Source organism: Botryllus schlosseri, chromosome 14 (genome assembly GCF_051294905.1).
Source record: "Botryllus schlosseri isolate E-star chromosome 14, Bs_hap1, whole genome shotgun sequence".
Classification (NCBI taxonomy): Eukaryota; Metazoa; Chordata; class Ascidiacea; order Stolidobranchia; family Styelidae; genus Botryllus; species Botryllus schlosseri.
The window spans coordinates 6,999,835-7,019,513 of record NC_137249.1 but is presented as its reverse complement, the minus strand read 5'-3'; the positions used below and the strand labels follow the sequence as shown (position 1 = coordinate 7,019,513).

Here is a 19,679-nt window from a genome sequence, read left to right as displayed (position 1 = left end):
GTGTTGTTGCTCTAAGGTCGAATAGTTTTGTTTTCCTCTGATATATATGATCTTCATTATATATATATTCGCTCTTTCGGTAATCTCGCATGTTCAACGAGAATGGTTAATAGTTTTATTCAGAGAATAACTAAATAAAAGTGATATGTTGTACGTTTTGGAATATGATTATCGATGCGTGACTTCTAGAATATTTCGGCGATTCAAATTTTACGTCATCGCGCCATACAAAGATTTGACGCGCAACAGGTCGCAGCCAGGCATAGTTCGCTCTTTCTGTATGGTAAATGCCGTAAATATATAGGAATTGTGACTGACTGAGGTAGCGGGTTAAAGGTATATATGCAGTAGCATATAGCTTATGGGGTATTTCGAATTGCCTGTAGTATATGACGCCTAGAGCTGTTTGACTTTCTGCAAAACAGGTGTAGACAACTATAGAAAAGTTTCAGCTTTTCCAGGTTAGAATTAGAGCTAAACCGTTTTTCCGAATTAGATTACAATTATATTGCTGGCATTTCGCTCTAATTTAGTGAAATTAGACCACTATAATTCGCTTCAAACATCTGAATTACCGGTAACTATACCTACGGTATATCATAATATTTATGCTTGAATTTTCTAGGTATATAAGTCATATAGATACATTCCTGTAGAACACTGATTCATGATTTTATAAAAGTTGGTGCAAGAATGGACATTTTCAACTTGATGTTGATTAATGGAGCAAAATTTGATATTTGAGTGCAATTATACCTCGAATCCAGTGACAAGATTATTAATCGTTGAAACCAAACGCAGCTTGATTATGTTGGCCCAGAGAATTTGGCTAGCCAGACCATATTGATGGAATATGGTCACAGTAAGATAATATTTTGGGCTATTTTACATGAACTTTCCAACATTTGATTTGATATGTCCACTAAAACAGTTGTTATTCTGCTTTCGAACAAGACCTTAATTGCTGGTTTCAATGGTAACTGTGTTTGTCAAAGGCTGCAAAGGTAATTTCTTTTCCATGTTAGATGTTTATTTGTTTGTTTGTGGTGTTCATGGTGGTGGTTCGACTACACTGGTCATTTTAAACCAGGCCGGTTCTTATTATTAGTATACCGTATCTGCCCGATTACCAGTGAACTCGGCACTTGGTGAATTCGGCCGCACAAACTCGGCACTTGGTGAATTCGGCCGTGGTAGATCTCGTAGTGGTACCGGTCACCATGATTGGTTACTGGAATGTTTGCCGGTGAACTTGGCACTTTGAGTGGTTGTCAATGTTGTACGGGGGTCAGGGCATGTAGATCACACAGTCACGGCGTGATTAGATCACAGATTGCGTAATTGCGGGAAATAACGCGACGCTCTTCACTTGGTGAACTCGGCCCTTGGAGGAATTGGCACTAGAACACCTTCGCATTAGAAATGCATTTAGTATGAATGAACAGTATCAAAAAGGAAATTTAAACGTGTCGTGGCTCGTGGTAGATCTCGTAATCTTGGGATCCTTCAACCGTGTTATCGAGACACCCTAATCCCAGAGTGGAATCGTCTCTCCAAAGGCAAAAAATAATTTATTTTGACGTGATCATGCGAAACATTTGTTGATGAGGAACACTGGCTTGTCGTGATCGATAAACGAAGAAGCGCCGCTTGATGTTCCACAGTTTTGATCTCACATACAACGCCAAGATCCATCTTCTCAAAACTTACACGACACAGGCCCGTGACTCATGCCATCGATTCCAAGCAGACCGCGCGTGGTCGGTATATGAGCGCTGTGTTATTTCCCGTGGCTACGCAATCCGTGATCTAATCACGCCGTGACTGCGCGATCTACGGATGCCCTGACCTCCTTACAAGATTGACGAATCACTTGATAATACTATTATTAGTTTGATAATTCATATTAATAGCTGTAAATACACTTTATTTCAAAATTTTCCGAGGGCCGAATTCACCAAGTGCCGAGTTTGTGCGGCCGAATTCACCAAGTGCCGGGTGCATCGGCAACCATCTGCCCACTTACAGCACGGCCCACTCCTAGGCTTTTTAAGACATGGCTATGCGAATCAGATGGCGAGGAGGAGCCTAGATAAACGGCCAACACTTCGGTAGGAATTATGGAGTCGACGTGTCACGCTCGAACCCGCAATTCATTGGTGTTTAGCTATAATGGAACGTACCACTACGTTTCCTCGCCATACCTTGTAAAATGAGACCGTAGCATTTGGCATTTCGTGTGGCAATTGACTTTTGTGTGGCAAATTGTGTTCGTTTTAGAACTTATCCGAAACTTTTATTCCGCCATAGATTGTATATGATAAAACGATATCGGAATTGATCCTAGGAGAATTCCAAAGCAACTCACCACAAAGGAGGATTTAAAGAAGTTTGATGGAAAATTGAATGAAAGCAAAAGCAAGAGATGTGGTATGTTGAATCTGTTTTGGTACTTTTAAATAGGCCTACTTTGTTGTGCCGATAGCAGACGGTATATATAAACGTAAGATGTGGAAGCTATCAAGGTGTTTTTAGAAATTCAGTCAGTCAAAGTGGACGATCGTATTGCTTGGATTATATTTAGGCTTATTTTAGCATCTTTGAGATGCAACTCTAAACGTGGACGGTCATGAACAGTAGGGCTCTTCAAAAATGACTTTTTTTCTCAAATCGTACTGGCTACTTGATAAAATTGTTAGGTTACCTAATTTAAGCCTACAAACAAAATATGGTTCAAATCCAGCCAGTATCCGCTTTGCTACAAGAGAAGAAAGTTCCTATTTATTATATAAAAATGAATAATAAAAAATTTGAAGATTTTCTGTTCACCCCATGAAAGTGTTAGGCTGTCTATAGAAACGATGCTCACCAAATTTGGTTCAATTCCAACCAGTGGAAGCGGAGTTATTGCTGTCGAAAAATTTGGATTTTAATAAAATAGTACTTACGGTGAGCACAACTTTAATAAGTAAACAAAGAATCGGTCACCGTAAATACTATTACCGACCACGCGCGGTCTGCTTGGAATCGATGGCGTGAGTCACGGGCCTGTGTCGTGTAAGTTTTGAGAAGATGGATCTTGGCGTTGTATGTGAGATCAAAACTGTGGAACATCAAGCGGCGCTTCTTCGTTTATCGATCACGACAAGCCAGTGTTCCTCATCAACAAATGTTTCGCATGATCACGTCAAAATAAATTATTTTTTGCCTTTGGAGAGACGATTCCACTCTGGGATTAGGGTGTCTCGATAACACGGTTGAAGGATCCCAAGATTACGAGATCTACCACGAGCCACGACACGTTTAAATTTCCGTTTTGATACTGTTCATTCATACTAAATGCATTTCTAATGCGAAGGTGTTCTAGTGCCAATTCCTCCAAGGGCCGAGTTCACCAAGTGAAGAGCGTCGCGTTATTTCCCGCAATTACGCAATCTGTGATCTAATCACGCCGTGACTGTGTGATCTACGCATGCCCTGACTCCCGTACAACATTGACAACCACTCAAAGTGCCAAGTTCACCGGCAAACATTCCAGTAACCAATCATGGTGACCGGTACCGCTACGAGATCTACCACGGCCGAATTCACCAAGTGCCGAGTTTGTGCGGCCGAATTCACTAAGTGCCGAGTTCACTGGTAATCGGGCAGATACGGAATAATAATAATAAGAACTGGCCTGGTGTAAAATGACCAGTGTAGTCGAACCACCACCATGAACACCACAAACAAACAAATAAACATCTAACATGGAAAAGAAATTACCTTTGCAGCCTTTGACAAACACAGTTACCATTGAAACCAGCAATTAAGGTCTTATTCGAAAGCAGAATAACAACTGTTTTAGTGGACATATCAAATCAAATGTTGGAAAGTTCATGTAAAATAGCCCAAAATATTATCTTACTGTGACCATATTCCATCAATATGGTCTGGCTAGCCAAATTCTCTGGGCCAACATAATCAAGCTGCGTTTGGTTTCAACGATTAATAATCTTGTCACTGGATTCGAGGTATAATTGCACTCAAATATCAAATTTTGCTCCATTAATCAACATCAAGTTGAAAATGTCCATTCTTGCACCAACTTTTATAAAATCATGAATCAGTGTTCTACAGGAATGTATCTATATGACTTATATACCTAGAAAATTCAAGCATAAATATTATGATATACCGTAGGTATAGGTACCGGTAATTCAGATGCTTAAAGCGAATTATAGTGGTCTAATTTCACTAAATTAGAGCGAAATGCCAGCAATATAATTGTAATCTAATTCGGAAAAACGGTTTAGCTCTAATTCTAACCTGGAAAAGCTGAAACTTTTCTATAGTTGTCTACACCTGTTTTGCAGAAAGTCAAACAGCTCTAGGCGTCATATACTACAGGCAATTCGAAATACCCCATAAGCTATATGCTACTGCATATATACCTTTAACCCGCTACCTCAGTCAGTCACAATTCCTATATATTTACGGCATTTACCATACAGAAAGAGCGAACTATGCCTGGCTGCGACCTGTTGCGCGTCAAATCTTTGTATGGCGCGATGACGTAAAATTTGAATCGCCGAAATATTCTAGAAGTCACGCATCGATAATCATATTCCTAAACGTACAACATATCACTTATTTAGTTATTCTCTGAATAAAACTATTAACCATACTCGTTGAACATGCGAGATTACCGAAAAAGCGAATAGATATATAATGAAGATCATATATATCAGAGGAAAACAAAACTATTCGACCTTAGAGCAACAACACGAATATACAACACCGGTGACATCCTCACGCAATAAAACGAAGGGAGAACATTGTTTTCTAATGGATAGAACGAAGCTACCGCATGAGATCGAACAAAACCGGATAGAATTCATCGTGATTGAATGTACCGACAAAGTCATCCTTTCTACGTATTTTAGTCGTACCTGCGAGAGATAGAAAATTTGCATTATTAGGTTAACTACCGGATATAACGAAGCCTAATGCATGAGATGGAACAACACCGAGTATAAATTTATTCTGATTGAATATAACCACAAGACCATCCTACTACGTATTTTAGACATTCCCACGACACTTAGAAAATCAGAACCTAATCGAGATGATCCCGGATGATCCTTTTACGGTTTTGTGTTTGCTGGGATGTTTAATTATTATTGAGTGGTCCTACCTTTTCAAACACAACTCACTCGGCTCAACCGGTCAATCTGATTACGTGAGCAGAGAGAGGATAAAAATTGATACCAATATATATGCAATTCCAGATTATATTGACCGATTCAATCATGAATTAGAGAAATTTTTCGCGCTTCGCGCGATTAGTCGAGAGAAGCTGTCTAAAACGGACACCCGATATAAATGATAAATAGCGGTAAACGGCCATCTAGCCTGGGGGGGGGGGTCTGGGGGCTTCGAAGTTCGGTTTATCACCCTATGGGGGCTCAAGAGCAACTTTGTTGGGGGGAGGGGTGACGAAGTGCTGTTACGGCCCTGGGTATTGATAACTAATTTACGGATAAATGTGCAACAAGTTACTCACGATTGAATACGCCGAGATGCGTACTGCTTAGCCGGCAAAAAGCAGCATAATTGGTAGTCCTATAGCTCGCAACCCAAGCGTCCGAGTAATTTGATATGTCGGTGTTTATCGAAAGCAGGTGTCGCACTGATTCAAAAAATATGAATTGAAATCTCGCCAGGGCAATAAAACTACTCCGAAATAGCCAGCAAAGGTTGATTGTTCTGAACAACGGGAGCGCGGCAACACAATGGCCAATGGCCTCAAGCGAATGATCGGAACAATGCGAATTTTCATATTTTGGTGACTATTTTGGGTTCGTTTGATTGCCCTTGTATTCGTGCGGCCCCAATCGTACTCTGAAATGCTAAATTTGGCCCTGCCACCGAAAAAGGTTGGGAACCACTGGTCCAAGGTAATACCGCAGTGTTCTTATTTCTTAGCACCGTTGGATCATGCCGTTGCCGGCAGAGACTCGTCGAAGATCCTGGAGTGATCGGAGACATTAATGGGCCAATTCAAATCAGCTCAACGTCACCTCAATACAAACGAAACGATCTCGCTACCGGCACCCAGTGATGAGCTATGGATAGTTACGGATGCTTCACCAAAGGAGAAGGGCTTGGGCGCGACGTTGTATTCGGTCAGGAACGGGAAAAAGTATTTATCCGGTTTCTTTAGCGCTAGGCTTAAAGGGCATCAACATTCGTGGATACCATGCGAACTCGAGGCCCTGGGGATAGCTGCGGCACTGAAGCACTTTGGGCCATACGTGCTACAATCCAAACACGCCGTAGGTAGCCTATACTAACTGACAGCAAGCCATGTGTGCAAGCAGTCGAGAAGCTACGACGCGGCGAGTTCTCCACTTCAGCCAGGGTATACTCTTTTCTAGCGACAGCATGCCAGTATCGATGTTTCGTGAAGCATTTACCTGGCTCGCTTAACCAACTATCTGATTTTTCAAGCAGGAACGCTTACGAATGCAGGGAAAAGTCCTGCCAAATCTGCAGATATGTGGAAGAAACCAAGTTAGAACCCGTCGTCAATCACATCGACGTTGGCGATATCGCTCGTAATAAGGTGAAACTGCCGCACACCAACAGACATCCGTGGCACAATATACAGTCGGAGTGCAACAATTTGAGACGAACACATGCGCACCTGAAACAAGGCACTCGGCCCTCGAAAAAGGATGCGAATGCAAAAGATGTGAAAAGGTATCTCAGGGAAGTAACCATTTCCAATGACGGTTTATTGGTCGCACAGGTTCGTACACCGCTTTCTCCAGTCAAAGAAAGGATCGTCATCCCGAGAAAGGTACTTGCGGGAGTTCTGATGGCGCTTCACCTAAAACTCGATCATCCTTCGATCAACCAGTTAAAGCAAGTGGTCTCCAGATATTTTTTTCGCACTAGATCTTCATCGCGCCGTGACGGAAGTGAACGAACGTTGTCACACATGTTTGTCCCTGAGAAACATTACTCCTGCTTTGACCCCTCAGTCAACGTGTCCTCCACCCTGTGCCATTGGAGAAAGGTTTGCTGCCGATGTCCTGAAGCGTGAAAAACAATGCATTCTCGTGGTGCGTGAAACAGTGTCTTCATTTACGAAATCTATTATCCTTACAGACGAAAGAGCGGAGACTCTACGTAGCGCACTCGTAATCTTGTGTCTAGACCTGCGCCCACTGAACAGCCCGAACTCGGTCATCAGAACGGATGGAGCTACATCGTTTTCAGCACTGAAGAACGACTCGATCCTCTCTACCTACGGCATGGCTGTGGAAACGGGAAGGGTCATGAACGTTAATAAAAATCCCGTCGCCGAAAGAGCAGTCCAAGAACTCTCAAGCGAGATACTGAAGCTTCAGGGATCCGGCTATCATGGAGGTCAAGTGACTCCTCTACAACTTCAAATCGCCACTTGTAACCTCAACAACCGTATCCGCGGAAATGGCGTCTCGGGAAGGGAGATCCTGCTTCAGAGAGATCAGTTCATCCCAACTCCTCTCTCCCCATCGATGATGAAGAGCTGATAAAGAAACAACAGGAACGTAGGACCGCTAATCATCCGGCAAGTGAAGTTGCAAAGGCACCGAAACGAGAAACGAGGAAATCGGTCCCTGTCGGCGTTGGAGATATCGTTTACCTATACAACGATAAGAAAAAGCACCGAAGCAGGGATCGATATTTGGTGGTGTCAACCGAAGGCGAGTGGTGCAACATATCTCGATTTGGAGGCAAACGACTTTCGTATGGGACTTATCGCGTGCGTCATGACTGTTTCTTGGTACCAAACGAAATTGGACCAACAGATCGAACTTTGAATTACTATGATTCGGATTGCGAATCTATCGAGCATGAGCCCGAGATTCTTGACAATGCGTCGATCTCCGACGAAGGGCCCTTGGAAGCATCTACTTCCGACGAACGGCAATATCCGGCAGATCCTGTCTCCCATCGGAGAGTCCACCAATACGACCTCGTCGGTCTCTGAGAGTCAGAAAACCTCCTGTCTGGCATAAAGATTATGTCATAGACAAATGAAGGAGAAAACGTTGCGCCAATATTGTTTTGTGTTGTGTTGAAACGGAGCCGAATGTTGGCTCCTGTTAATTGATTGTCCGCTGATTGCGATTGATTGGTGTCATCACATAATTACTTTATATAACGGTTGGTCGCGGTGTTGGGTTCTCTTTTACTGCAATAAACTTCTGTCGTAAGCCGACATCGTTCTTGGTGCCTATAGGGAATGCAGGCTCTATACTGGCGTTGTCAAGTAGAAGTAATTTAATCACCAAATAAGGAAGATCGTCTGAGGAATTTCGGGACTGTTTTCACGGACTATCAACATTTAATTTTCATACAATTTGAGTAAAGCCCAGAATTATCGTCGTGCTTCGCGCACAGGAGACTAATATGATTTCACGGACGTATCAGTGAATATAATTTTAGCGGGTTGCGTGTGTATGGTTATGGCTCATACCGTCACGCATGACTTTAGTGGCGTTCAGGGATGCCCTTGTAGCTGCAATAATAGACGTCTCTAGTTGGTTGTTTTCATCGTGACCTGCCGCCACACAATCGACTGGGTCCAGGGAGGACCAGTGAGTCGTGTCCAGTGATGCGGGGTGCCTCGAGAACGCATCCGATGCCGGTATGGATTTACCTGGAACATGAAAAATACGAAAGCGCCAGGACATTGTACGCTGCTTCAGGCGGAATATTCTAGTGTTTGTAATATCGTCCAACGATTTGTCCCCGAAGATTTTGATCAGCGGTTTGTGATCGGTAGCAATAACAAGGTCATCACAGCCAAGGGTAAAGAACTTGGTGTCTTCCAGTGACCATGCCACAGCAAGGGCTTCACCTTCAATCGGAGCGTATCGTCTTTCTGAATCACGTAAGAATCGGGAACCTGCCAGAGTAATTTTCCAGCCATTGGGACAGCAATCAGGCGTCGTAGATTCGCACTCGCAGTATTTTTGACGCAGCCAGTACCCAATGCCTGTTTTCGACCAGTCGGGATTCAAGCAAATTTTTCGCTTCGGGTCAAAAATGCGCACCCCATTTTGGATTGCTCGAATAATCTCAGCTTTTGATTCTGCAAACGCCTTATCGAGTTCATTGGTCCACGTGAAAGAAGATTTCGGGCTAAGTAAGCTCTTGAAAGGTGCCATCATGTCGGTAAGTTTGCCATAATGGGAGACTTGGTTCACAAGTCCAAACCACGACCGTATGTCTGACAGCTTCTGTGGCCTTGGGAAACAGGCGATGGATTCCAAATATTTTGGAAGTGGACGTACGTCGTCTGCCGTAATCTCGAATCCTGCAAATTCAATATGCTTACATGCAAATTGAAATTTTGAAGGGTTAAGAATGATGCCATTGCGTCCCATCAGTTCGAGAGAATGAATCATTCTCCACCAATGTTCAGACAGACTGTCATCCCATAACACTGTGTCGTCGACGCACTTTGTCTTTCTAGGCACATCAGCGATTATCCGATCATATCGATGAGTGTATCCATCCCCGCTTGCTATGAAACCTTGTGGGGCCACTCGATATCTATATCTGCCAAATTCAGTGATGAACGTGAGTAAGTGGCGATCATCTTCTCTGACAGGTACCGAATGGTAGCCATTCCAGGCGTCAGTAACCGATCTGAAAGTATCGGGTGGGATGGAACGGAGACGGGGTTAAACCAAGCCCCGAACTACTGCTATCTCCGGCTAAGCAAATTTGCGTGATCCCCGTGCGCAGATGCATTGTGGGTACACGGTAAATTGATTTAGTACAGGGGCTTATGGAAAAGCGGTCAATGTTTCAATATATTTGATTCGTGTTGGGTCTGTAGTACTGTATGCGTATAGAGCTTTGAATGACTAATTATTCTAACATTCAGGATTTGTTTCAGCCCAATATCTCGTGCCCGGATATTGATATTCCGTGTAATTCGACATGTCGAAGATAGTACGTTCATCAGGTGGTAGTGGTAGTCTTTGCTGTGCCTATGGGTGCGGTAAAAGGCGGAAGAAGATATCCAGTGAGTCGTATGCAAGAAGTAATAGTGACGGCAGTACTGATGAAGAGTCGATAGTAAAGCGGCGATACCCCAGAACTTTTCACCGGTAAGTGAATAACAGAATAAGCATAGCAGCCAGACATGGCCAGATCAGTCACAGTTGTAATAAACAGGTCATGGTAAAGTGATAGCAGAACATTTCGTTGCAGTTATATGAATGAAATGACCAGACCAGACTACCAGCAGAAATCCGTGTCACCATATCAGCTATGTAATGTTCATCATCAATATCTATAATAATCTGTAATAATGTCCATCTCACTCTTTGTATTTTCTCCATGATCGAGTACAAGCAGTTCGAGCAGTTCGGCCAATAATCAGTGTGGTATTAAATTCTTGGTTATGCTATGTAGGCAAGAGTAGGAATACAAGGAAAGATTCAATTAATGGCCTATGGGTTTTTATCAACATATAGTTAAAACAGGATATCTTGTTCAGATTCTAAACAAATACTGTGGAATTTGCAAATTCCATAGTCAAGTTCATCTATAGTCCTTATAGCTTTGTGCGAAACTGTCAATTTATTTATTCAAAAATATTTTTCAAGGTTTACCTTTGAACTGCTTTAGCTTTAGAAAGCTACCTCAATCTTGAATACAATAAGCCTATGGAGTGGAAAGTGACAGATGTATAATTTTATCAGACAAGATATTTTATGTACCTTCTGCTTTTATCATAGCCCATAACAAAGAATTGTATATTTAGTGTGCTTTGCTTCATACAATGCTCCGTATAATGCAGCTTTGCTACTAATGAATCGCTGAAAGGAAGATGGGTAGAAAGCATAAAAAAAAACTGGGTTCCATCAAGATCGTCAGTTATCTGCTCCGATCATTTTCCGGAAAGTGCCATTTACCGTGTGGGCCAGTTGATACGTTTGAGGGAGAATGCGGTGCCAACAAGATTTCTGAACTTTCCGAAATATATGAGGACAAAGGTACAGTAGGAATTTATAAATTTACTTCTAAAGTCAAGTTTATATTAGCATACCCTTACCCTAGCCACTGTTGATATGAAATTCGTTAATTTGAAATTCGTTGATTTCAGGCTTCCAACAAACGGCAAGCGAGATCAGCAACACTTCAAGATAAGAAACATTGTTGTAAAGTACAGACTGGTGAAGCACTTCTCCACGACCACAATTACTGTGCACGTACCTCTCCTCAAAAGCTCATTCAACAGCAACGCCGTAGAGTGGTACAAATTAAAAAGAGATTGCATGCTGCCAGAATGAGGACATGCCGCCTGAGAAAAAAAGTGAAAACTCTGGATGAGGTCATTGCATCTCTGAAAAAAAATAATTTGATCAGCGATTTGTGTGGAGAAGTAATGTCACAAAAATTCAGTCGTATACCCAGTGAGCTGTTGCAGCGCATGAAGCTGCAAGCTGGTGGAAGAGGAGTCAAATACTCTAAAGAACTGCAATCATTTGCAATGACGCTGCAGTATTATTCTGCTAAGGCATACAATTTTGTGCGTCAAAATTTTCAACTCGCTCTTCCCCATCCGACGTAACGTGGACGAAGACGTAACGGTCGATCAAGAACAACAACCTCCGAAAGACGTAACGGTCGATCAAGAACCACCTCCAAAAGAGGTAACGGTCAAAAGGTAACCCAATGAATATGGCGCCAATGTCATTTTCATTAGACAAACAATCATCTAGGCCCTATATTGTTCAGGACTCCGATCATCTGGGACCTCCCTCCCCTACCAAAAGAAACCAAAGAAGGGAGGGAGGTCGACGCAGCTCCAAGGTGTGTCGATCAATGTGTTTAGTCAAAAATTTCTCGAATTTTAGTTCATACCTCTTGAACAGTGTTGATCCCCCTAACCCCCGTCCCCGACGCACACGTCGACGTCACTTTAGGACGGGGGTCACGGTGACCGTGCCCTATCTTCGGAAGAAGAAAAAATCAATTACACTTGAGCTGCAGTCTGAATCGGTACGTTTAATATGCCTTGTCCGCAGATATTAAGCCCTAACTTATCCCTCATTTTACTTTCAGATCACCCTCAATTACGTCCAGGGCGACGTAAAGTCAATAACGATTAATTAATTTATTTCTGTTTTTATTTTTTCATGTTGTTATTTTAATAGAAAAATCATTCAAAACCTTCGTTTCTCATAACTGAAGCTGGTGTTTCTGAAAACGAAGTTCAGCATTTTGGTAGACACAGTACAGCGCGTGTGATCCCAGAAATGGTATATCTAAAGCCAGGTTGTCGTTGAGTTACCTTGCTATCTGATCAAATCAGTAACGTTAATTAACTCTTAGAGCGCAGATTGCTGTAACCGACATAGCGTCAATTTCAGTGACCGCTAGGCAATTGTACCCAGATAGAAATAAGGACTCGTGCATTCATCTTGTATCTCTCATTCAATGATATAAAGATATTATTTCTCTCATTTGATCACCTCTGCAGAAATCACTAACCAATATTGCTACACATAACTCACATATTCTCACTTTCACTTTCTAGGATTTATTCCGACTACTTTGACACAATGAATAAGAATAAAAATTAGATGGTATAACTTTGATTGTAGCTGTGCCTTTCCATGTCACATGATGCTGAATTTTTCTTCGTCAGTGGTATTTATAGTCACCACGTAGCTGGCATCATTAGCATTGACATCAGCGCCATTGTTGTGAGAAGATTTCGAATCGAGGCCCGGGTAATTCTGAGGCAGTCTCCGTTAATAACTTGAAGCTGGTGGTCATAGGCGTAGGTGCTTTTACTACCTATAGATACAGTACCTGGAACATAACAACAAAACTGGCATTATCCATTGCAATCATTTGATAGCTTGGTTATTTGTCTACACTAAATGTGCCTGTTTGTTGGTTTTAAAGATTTGTAAGAATAGTTAATGACAGTGTGCAGTGTGCGGTTGTATCAACAATTCGAGAACGCAGTACATGAAACTGAAGCTATAATGAGTAAAAAGACAACATCAGCAAGCTCCCTCAGGACGAATGGCGTCATATCCAAATCAAATTGCCATACGCAGTAGGCCTACCTGAAACTGAAGGGATAAAGAAGACAACATCACCAAGCTCCCTTAGGATTAACGGTATCATATCCAAATCGAATTATCAATGCCATGACAATTGCCTTAACCCAGTAATTGTGAAAACAGCACTCAAAGCCATGATGAATTTTTGAGCAGAAGCATACGTGTATTTACCTGGATACAACGAGGTAAGCAATCTATATCAGGAAGATATTTTCAAATGAATACATACTGTGACACATATATAACCTTATATTGTCCGAACCATCGAAATCGATACCTCCAGGCCAAAGAGTAATCATAACAGTCACATCACCCAACCACTTCTGCCTTGACCACCAGCTTACAGTGCAACTATCAACTTAACCCAAAGATGGCGGCCAATTGATCACGCAAATATCGCGAGTAGCGCACTCCAGTGTTTATATAGCTCAGTGGGTTAAACCCGCTAGACGCCAACCGGCCACACGCCAAACGCCACCCTGCGGCTGAGTCTCGACTTGGCGTCTGGCGTCAGAACGTGTTGAAACCAGAGTGTACTCAAAGTACACTCTGTTGAAACGCAGACTGGCGGCTGGATCGCGACATGGCGTCTGGCGTGTGAACGTGTTGAAACGCAGACTGGCGGCTGAATTGCTACATGGCGTCTGGCGTGTGAACGGGTTGTGACGCAGACTGGCGGATGAAGTGGCGTCCAACATTTTAGGACGCTGTACTGCAACATAGCGTTCGGCAATTTTGTGACGCCGCGTTAGATATCGGAATCATGAACTGAACCACAATTTTGTATTTCTTTCTAATTAGAGATATAATTCTATTGCCAGGTTTATATAGCTCAGTGGTTGAAACGCAGACTGGCGGTTGAATTGCTACATGGCGTCTGGAGTGTGATCGGCTTGAAACACAGACTGGCGGATGAAGTGCTATATGGCGACTGGCGTCCAACATTTTAGGACACCGTACTGCGACATGGCGTTCGGCGTCTGGCAATTTTGAGACGCTGTGCCGTGTGCAGACAGACAGACAGACAGACATTTTATTGCTTCGTCAAACAAAAAAAAAGTTGACTGGAGGTGACGATATGGCCTATAAAGGCCTTGTTACTCGTCACCTCCATGGCAGTGAAATAATCAAGTGCACTCATCCCAATAAATATAACAGTGGACAGTCTGCAACATGAAAGAAAATAATAATCACAAATAGAAGACAATAATACACACAAATATATAACAAAGACAGTAGCCATGGCAGCATACTAGGTAAAGCAATATGAAGTCAATAAATAGATGTATAATTTATAAATCAACGGGTACTAGATAGTAGATACTCTCATTTCTGATTATAATTTGAAAAAAGGTAATCCTGGTATTGGGTTTTAAATTCATGCTGAGGTAGCTCTTTGATACTGTCGGGCACGTCATTCCAAATATTTGGGCCCATATATTCAATGGACTGTTGGGTCAGTCTGGAGTTCATACGGTGAACATAAAAATGACCAGATTCCGATGATCTAGTAGAATACCCATGCACAGTGGAAGATTGCTCAAACAAGCTATTAAAGTAAGGGGAGATATTACCGTTTGTGAATTTATGCATCAGGTTGGCTATTTCATAATTATACAAATCGGGTAGCTTAAGTATTCTGAGAGCTAAATAACCAGGAGTAGCAGATGATCTAGAGTCTATGCCACATATATTTCTTATGGCTCGATTTTGGATGACACAGATTCTGTTTAAATCCGTCTGATTGGCCTTCCCCCATACACATAATCCATAAAGCAGATGAGGGTGAAATAATGAGAAATATATGGTTCTCAAGGTCTGTCTAGGGAGAGAATGTCTCAGTCTCGCTAGAATTCCGGCCGTAGCAGATAGCTTTTTACATAGATTGAAAATGTGGGTCTTCCATTTAAGATTGGAGTCAATGATAATTCCCAGATATCTTGTATGGGTTGAGGGTGCAATAATGACATCAGATACCCTTAGTGAAAAAGTTGAGGTAGCTTTACAATTGAAGACCAGTACCTGAGTCTTAATTGGATTAATGGTTAGTCGGTTGGATTTCATCCAAGCAGTCATCTTACAAATCTCGGAATTAGCTTTGGTGCAGGTAGCCAGTTGCATAGCGTCTGGTGTATAGGATATGATTTATAGGCAAAGTTACTCATCGAGATGGAAGGGAGTGCTGGTGAATCAAAGTGATTTATCGCTGCAATATTATCTTCCTCGATGGAGGAATAATGTCTGGTACCATAGTGTCCTATATGGTGTTTATATAGCTCAGTGGTGTCGACACAAGTAAATCTCACGGCTCAATGAAATCGGTCTACGTCATACTTTAGTTACATTTAGTCAAAGGCAAATTGACGGCGATTTTTGACTGGCTTGCTGACCATTCAATTTGATGAAACGGGTATCAATTGAAAGCTGACGCTGCACTGATTACAAAAATATAAATTATATTTCGTTCGTTGCCCCGGAACCCCCATAATATGCCTCGAATTTTTAATTGTTATGCAGAGTGACATAGTGACGCAACAATGCTGTCTGGCGAAATGAGATCGACACTATGCTGCTACAGTTATTTGTTTGGTTGCTGGATGAGTTTCCTCGTAGCAATGGCGGAAATGACTTTAGCTGAGGACTTGACGCACCTTATCAAAATCGTTACAGTTGAAGAAAATAGTTGCAGTCTATGCGACATCAGTTTTGAAACTGTGCAAAAGCTACATGATCATATTGAGGTAGTACACTGGGCTAACCGTGTAGAACATACCGTCCGGCCAGATTTACAAGGTTTGTCGAGATTTTGTTTTATAGCCTACTTGCATACCGTCCTTCGCACTTCTTAGAACTAGCCTTTTCATTCATAATCGCATGACGTAGCTGGCTAGCGACGTAGTTACGTAGATTACATCAGACGCAAGACGTCAGCACGTACAAATTAGACGCAGCCCGTGGCGTCTGCCTAGTTGATATGTCCGACGCCAAGTTTATATACCAGACGCAAAGCGTCGGAATGTAGAAATTAGATGCATCCTATGGAATCTCGATAGAGGATAGACGATATACATACAGACTCGTAACGGCGACAATCGACATGCACAAATTAGACGCAGCCCGTGGCGGCTGCATAGCTGATATATCCGACGCCACGCGTCGACATATACAAGTTAGATGCACCCGTGGCGTCATGTAGCAATTCAGCCGCCAGTCTGCGTTTCAACACGTTCACACGCCAGACGCCATGTAGCGATTCAGCCGCCAGTCTGCGTTTCAACACGTTCAGACGCCAGACGCCACGTAGAGACTCAGCCGCAGGGGGGCGTTTGGCGTGTGGCGGGTTGGCGTCTAAGCGGGTTTAACCCCTGTTGATGGAACGGGCCTGATGAAATGGTGGAACGATGTGGTGCGTGTCCCGGGAGCAATGACGGTTGAGGGATTGGAAGTCGATTACTCTGCGAGGACTTCCATCGCTTTTACGAACCCATATTGCTCGATGACACCACTTTGTCGGCGTATTAGGTTCAACTTTTTCAATGACACCAAGACGCACGTCATCATCCAATTGTTTCTTAACTGCATCACGCCAGTGAATTGGCACTTGAGAAGGTGTGTGGACTGCTGCTGGCTTTGCATCTGGATCAACATGAATGGATATGGGTGTTCCAGACATAGAAGGCAACGTTTGATGTTTTCACTTGTTGAATGTTGACGAACTAAATCGCAGTAGAAGCCATTGTTTCATCTTTTCGTTATTTTCCACACATGGCGTGAATGGGAGCTCAGTGGGCGAACTAGGAGGCAACGAGCGTTTTAGGCATTCACACGAGCGTTGATTACTATTGGTGTTTGAATATTCCTTTGTGGAGGCCGGAGCAGTTATTGCGGCAGCGCCAACTGTAGGAAAATCCGGGCCAATAATATGCAATTGCTCCATCGCACCTCTGCTCATGTAGAACAAATCAGTCGAGTCTGTTACATAAACCATCTCGGCTGTTGCTATGCGATGTCCGTTGCGCATTTTACCAGACATTCGAAGGAATACTGCACCCAGAATATTTATGCCCTCTTCGTTAGCAGCAAGCATACGTTTAGTTACGGGTAATAGACAGTTCTCAGTAAGCCCACATGCAAATAACATTGTTAGGCCCATCAAAGACGATTGGCACCACTGTCCGCAACACCTTTTACTGCCCTAGACGACATTTGTGGACATGGGATATTGAATTGATCATAATCTCGAGTATCAGTCCATACCTGCAATTCCACAGTCGGTTGCGGTTTCGATTCCTTTGCTAACCACCCCTTTGTTCCATCGAAGATGTAGTGCTTGAACGACGACTGATGTCCACGCGGAGTAACATTACGCGTTGTCGATGCATATGGTCATTATGGCGGTCAAGTGTTGAAAGAGATGCCATATGTCCAGACGGGCTAGATGCAGATGATACTTTTTTCTCTGTTTTCCAGCATTCTGAGCATTGTACGAATTCTTTCAAAAATTTCTTCCCGAAACGTCCCTTAATGTACTTGAATTTCTTAATTTTCTTGCCACAAGAACGGCATGGTATCATGACATCAAGGTTGGCCGATGGCGGTGCATCTTGGGCTTTTGGCACATTAGACGCGACAGTTCCGGTGTTATCAAATGATCCGAAACTCTGGCTACTAACAGAGATAGCACGAGACGCCATTTCTTTCGTTTCAATCACTTTAAGTCTCTGGCAGAGTCCTGTCGTCCAGGTCAGGTAAACTGAGGATATCTCGCCTAATATCTTCATCTGCTATGCCTGATATCACAACATGTTTGACGATGTCATCAGAATAGTTGACTATCTGATCACAGTCTTGTCGCGTGCACTTCATAGCAAATGTGCAGGTACGAGCTATTCCGTGGACCTGAGCAGCAAACGATCGAATAGGTTGATCACGATCCTGGCGACAACAGAATAGATTGGCCTTGCGAACACTTGCTGCGATATTCATAACAGCCAAGGCCTCAACATGGACGTTTCCCTCTTCGATGGGACAAGACCGGTATGATTGTTCAGTGTAACGGCAATGACCAGTATCTTGTTAAGATTGATGGGTCCGGGAGATTGACTTTGCGAAACAGAAAGTACCTTCGTAAAGTACAGCCATTCTGTCGATATACTGAAAAGCAGCATGGTACGGAAACTTTATTACCCGTGCCGACACCTGAGTCACCGCATGTTGATGGTGCGAATCCCGCGCAGAGGATTCTCAATGACGCACACGAGGAAAAAGATTGCAACGACCAGCCTGTGGATGATGTTGACGATGCGTACGTGGATGATGACTCTCCTGATACTTCTCCATCAACCAGCGCTGATGGTGGCCGCATGTCAAGCCGTGTCAAAAATCCTCCATTTTGGCACAAATACTATGTCCTTGGCGCGGTCTATTCATATTGATGCATGTTTATTGTTGCGCCTTTTATTTTCAACTCCTCAAGTTGTGCCTTTATCGGAGTTGTGGGGGGATGTATGGTTATGGCTCATACCGTCACGCATGACTTTAGTTCATGCTGACAAAGACTTTTGTGTCAACTCACTGGAGTTGAAGGTAGTGACAAGTGCAAGTTTCGGTCAAGTCTTTCCTTGCTTTATTTACAGCTTAATCATTTATTGGAGTATAAAACTCACTAATAAATGCATAATTGTACAGCGTGGATCCGTTCACACCGCATTGCCACCCATATGAGACATTTCATCACAGTAAATATGGCCGATCATAGCGTTTGAAACTATACTGTTTCGCAATCTAGCATTTGCCTATCATATCGTAATCCAGCAGCCGATGGCGTGTCCTCTAATCTGGAAAAGTGGACTCTGACTTTTTTTTGCTTTACACCTGTTTTAGCAGACCACTGTTGAAACTTTCTGGACAAAAGACATGAAATATATTTTCCGCTTTTTAGAAGTAGTATTTATATTTCTCTTTCAATTTCCATATCATACTTTGAGTTCTAATTAGTTTCAGTTCAGAGAAACATACATGTTGAAGTATAAAAGCAAGTGTAGTAATGCCTGTATTTTCCGAAAATAAAACTACACTATATGGTATTTTTACGATCGGCCATATTTTTTATTAACGTTTACTAATCGCGCAAAGTGTTAACACCGTATCCGACACAACTTCTCCGTATTGCTCTTCGACCAAACTACGGCGAGGGCGTCATACCATGATATTTTCGAATTCGAGTAAACAGAGGATTAGTATCGCATTACCATATCAATGCTATCATTATCACTGCATGATGCGGACGAATGCTCATAATGTCGAAAATTTATACCTCCTGGGATGCATCAATATGAATCAAGCTCTGCACCTTTCGCATATAGCTCAATTTGCAGATTTTTACAGTCCATAGCGAACGAAGTACGATCGTTTTCGCAACTACTTACTTAGTTGAGTAAATTTAAAGTCAGTCAATTCTACTTCTACTTGAAGTAGTTTAGGCTGCTTTCAAAACGACTACTGCTACTGGTACTTTAGCAGAGGTTTCCGTCGCTACTTCTACTT

General features: G+C 42.7%; 1 long non-coding RNA gene across 1 annotated transcript; it reads left to right on the top strand.

Annotated features, from left to right (window-relative positions):
- The first annotated feature begins 9,743 nt into the window (after positions 1-9,743).
- LOC145456063 (uncharacterized) lies at positions 9,744-11,389 on the top strand. Its single transcript, XR_013920484.1, has 2 exons — positions 9,744-10,157; positions 10,853-11,389. It is a non-coding gene; the product is annotated as an uncharacterized LOC145456063 (long non-coding RNA).
- Positions 11,390-19,679: the final 8,290 nt, after the last annotated feature.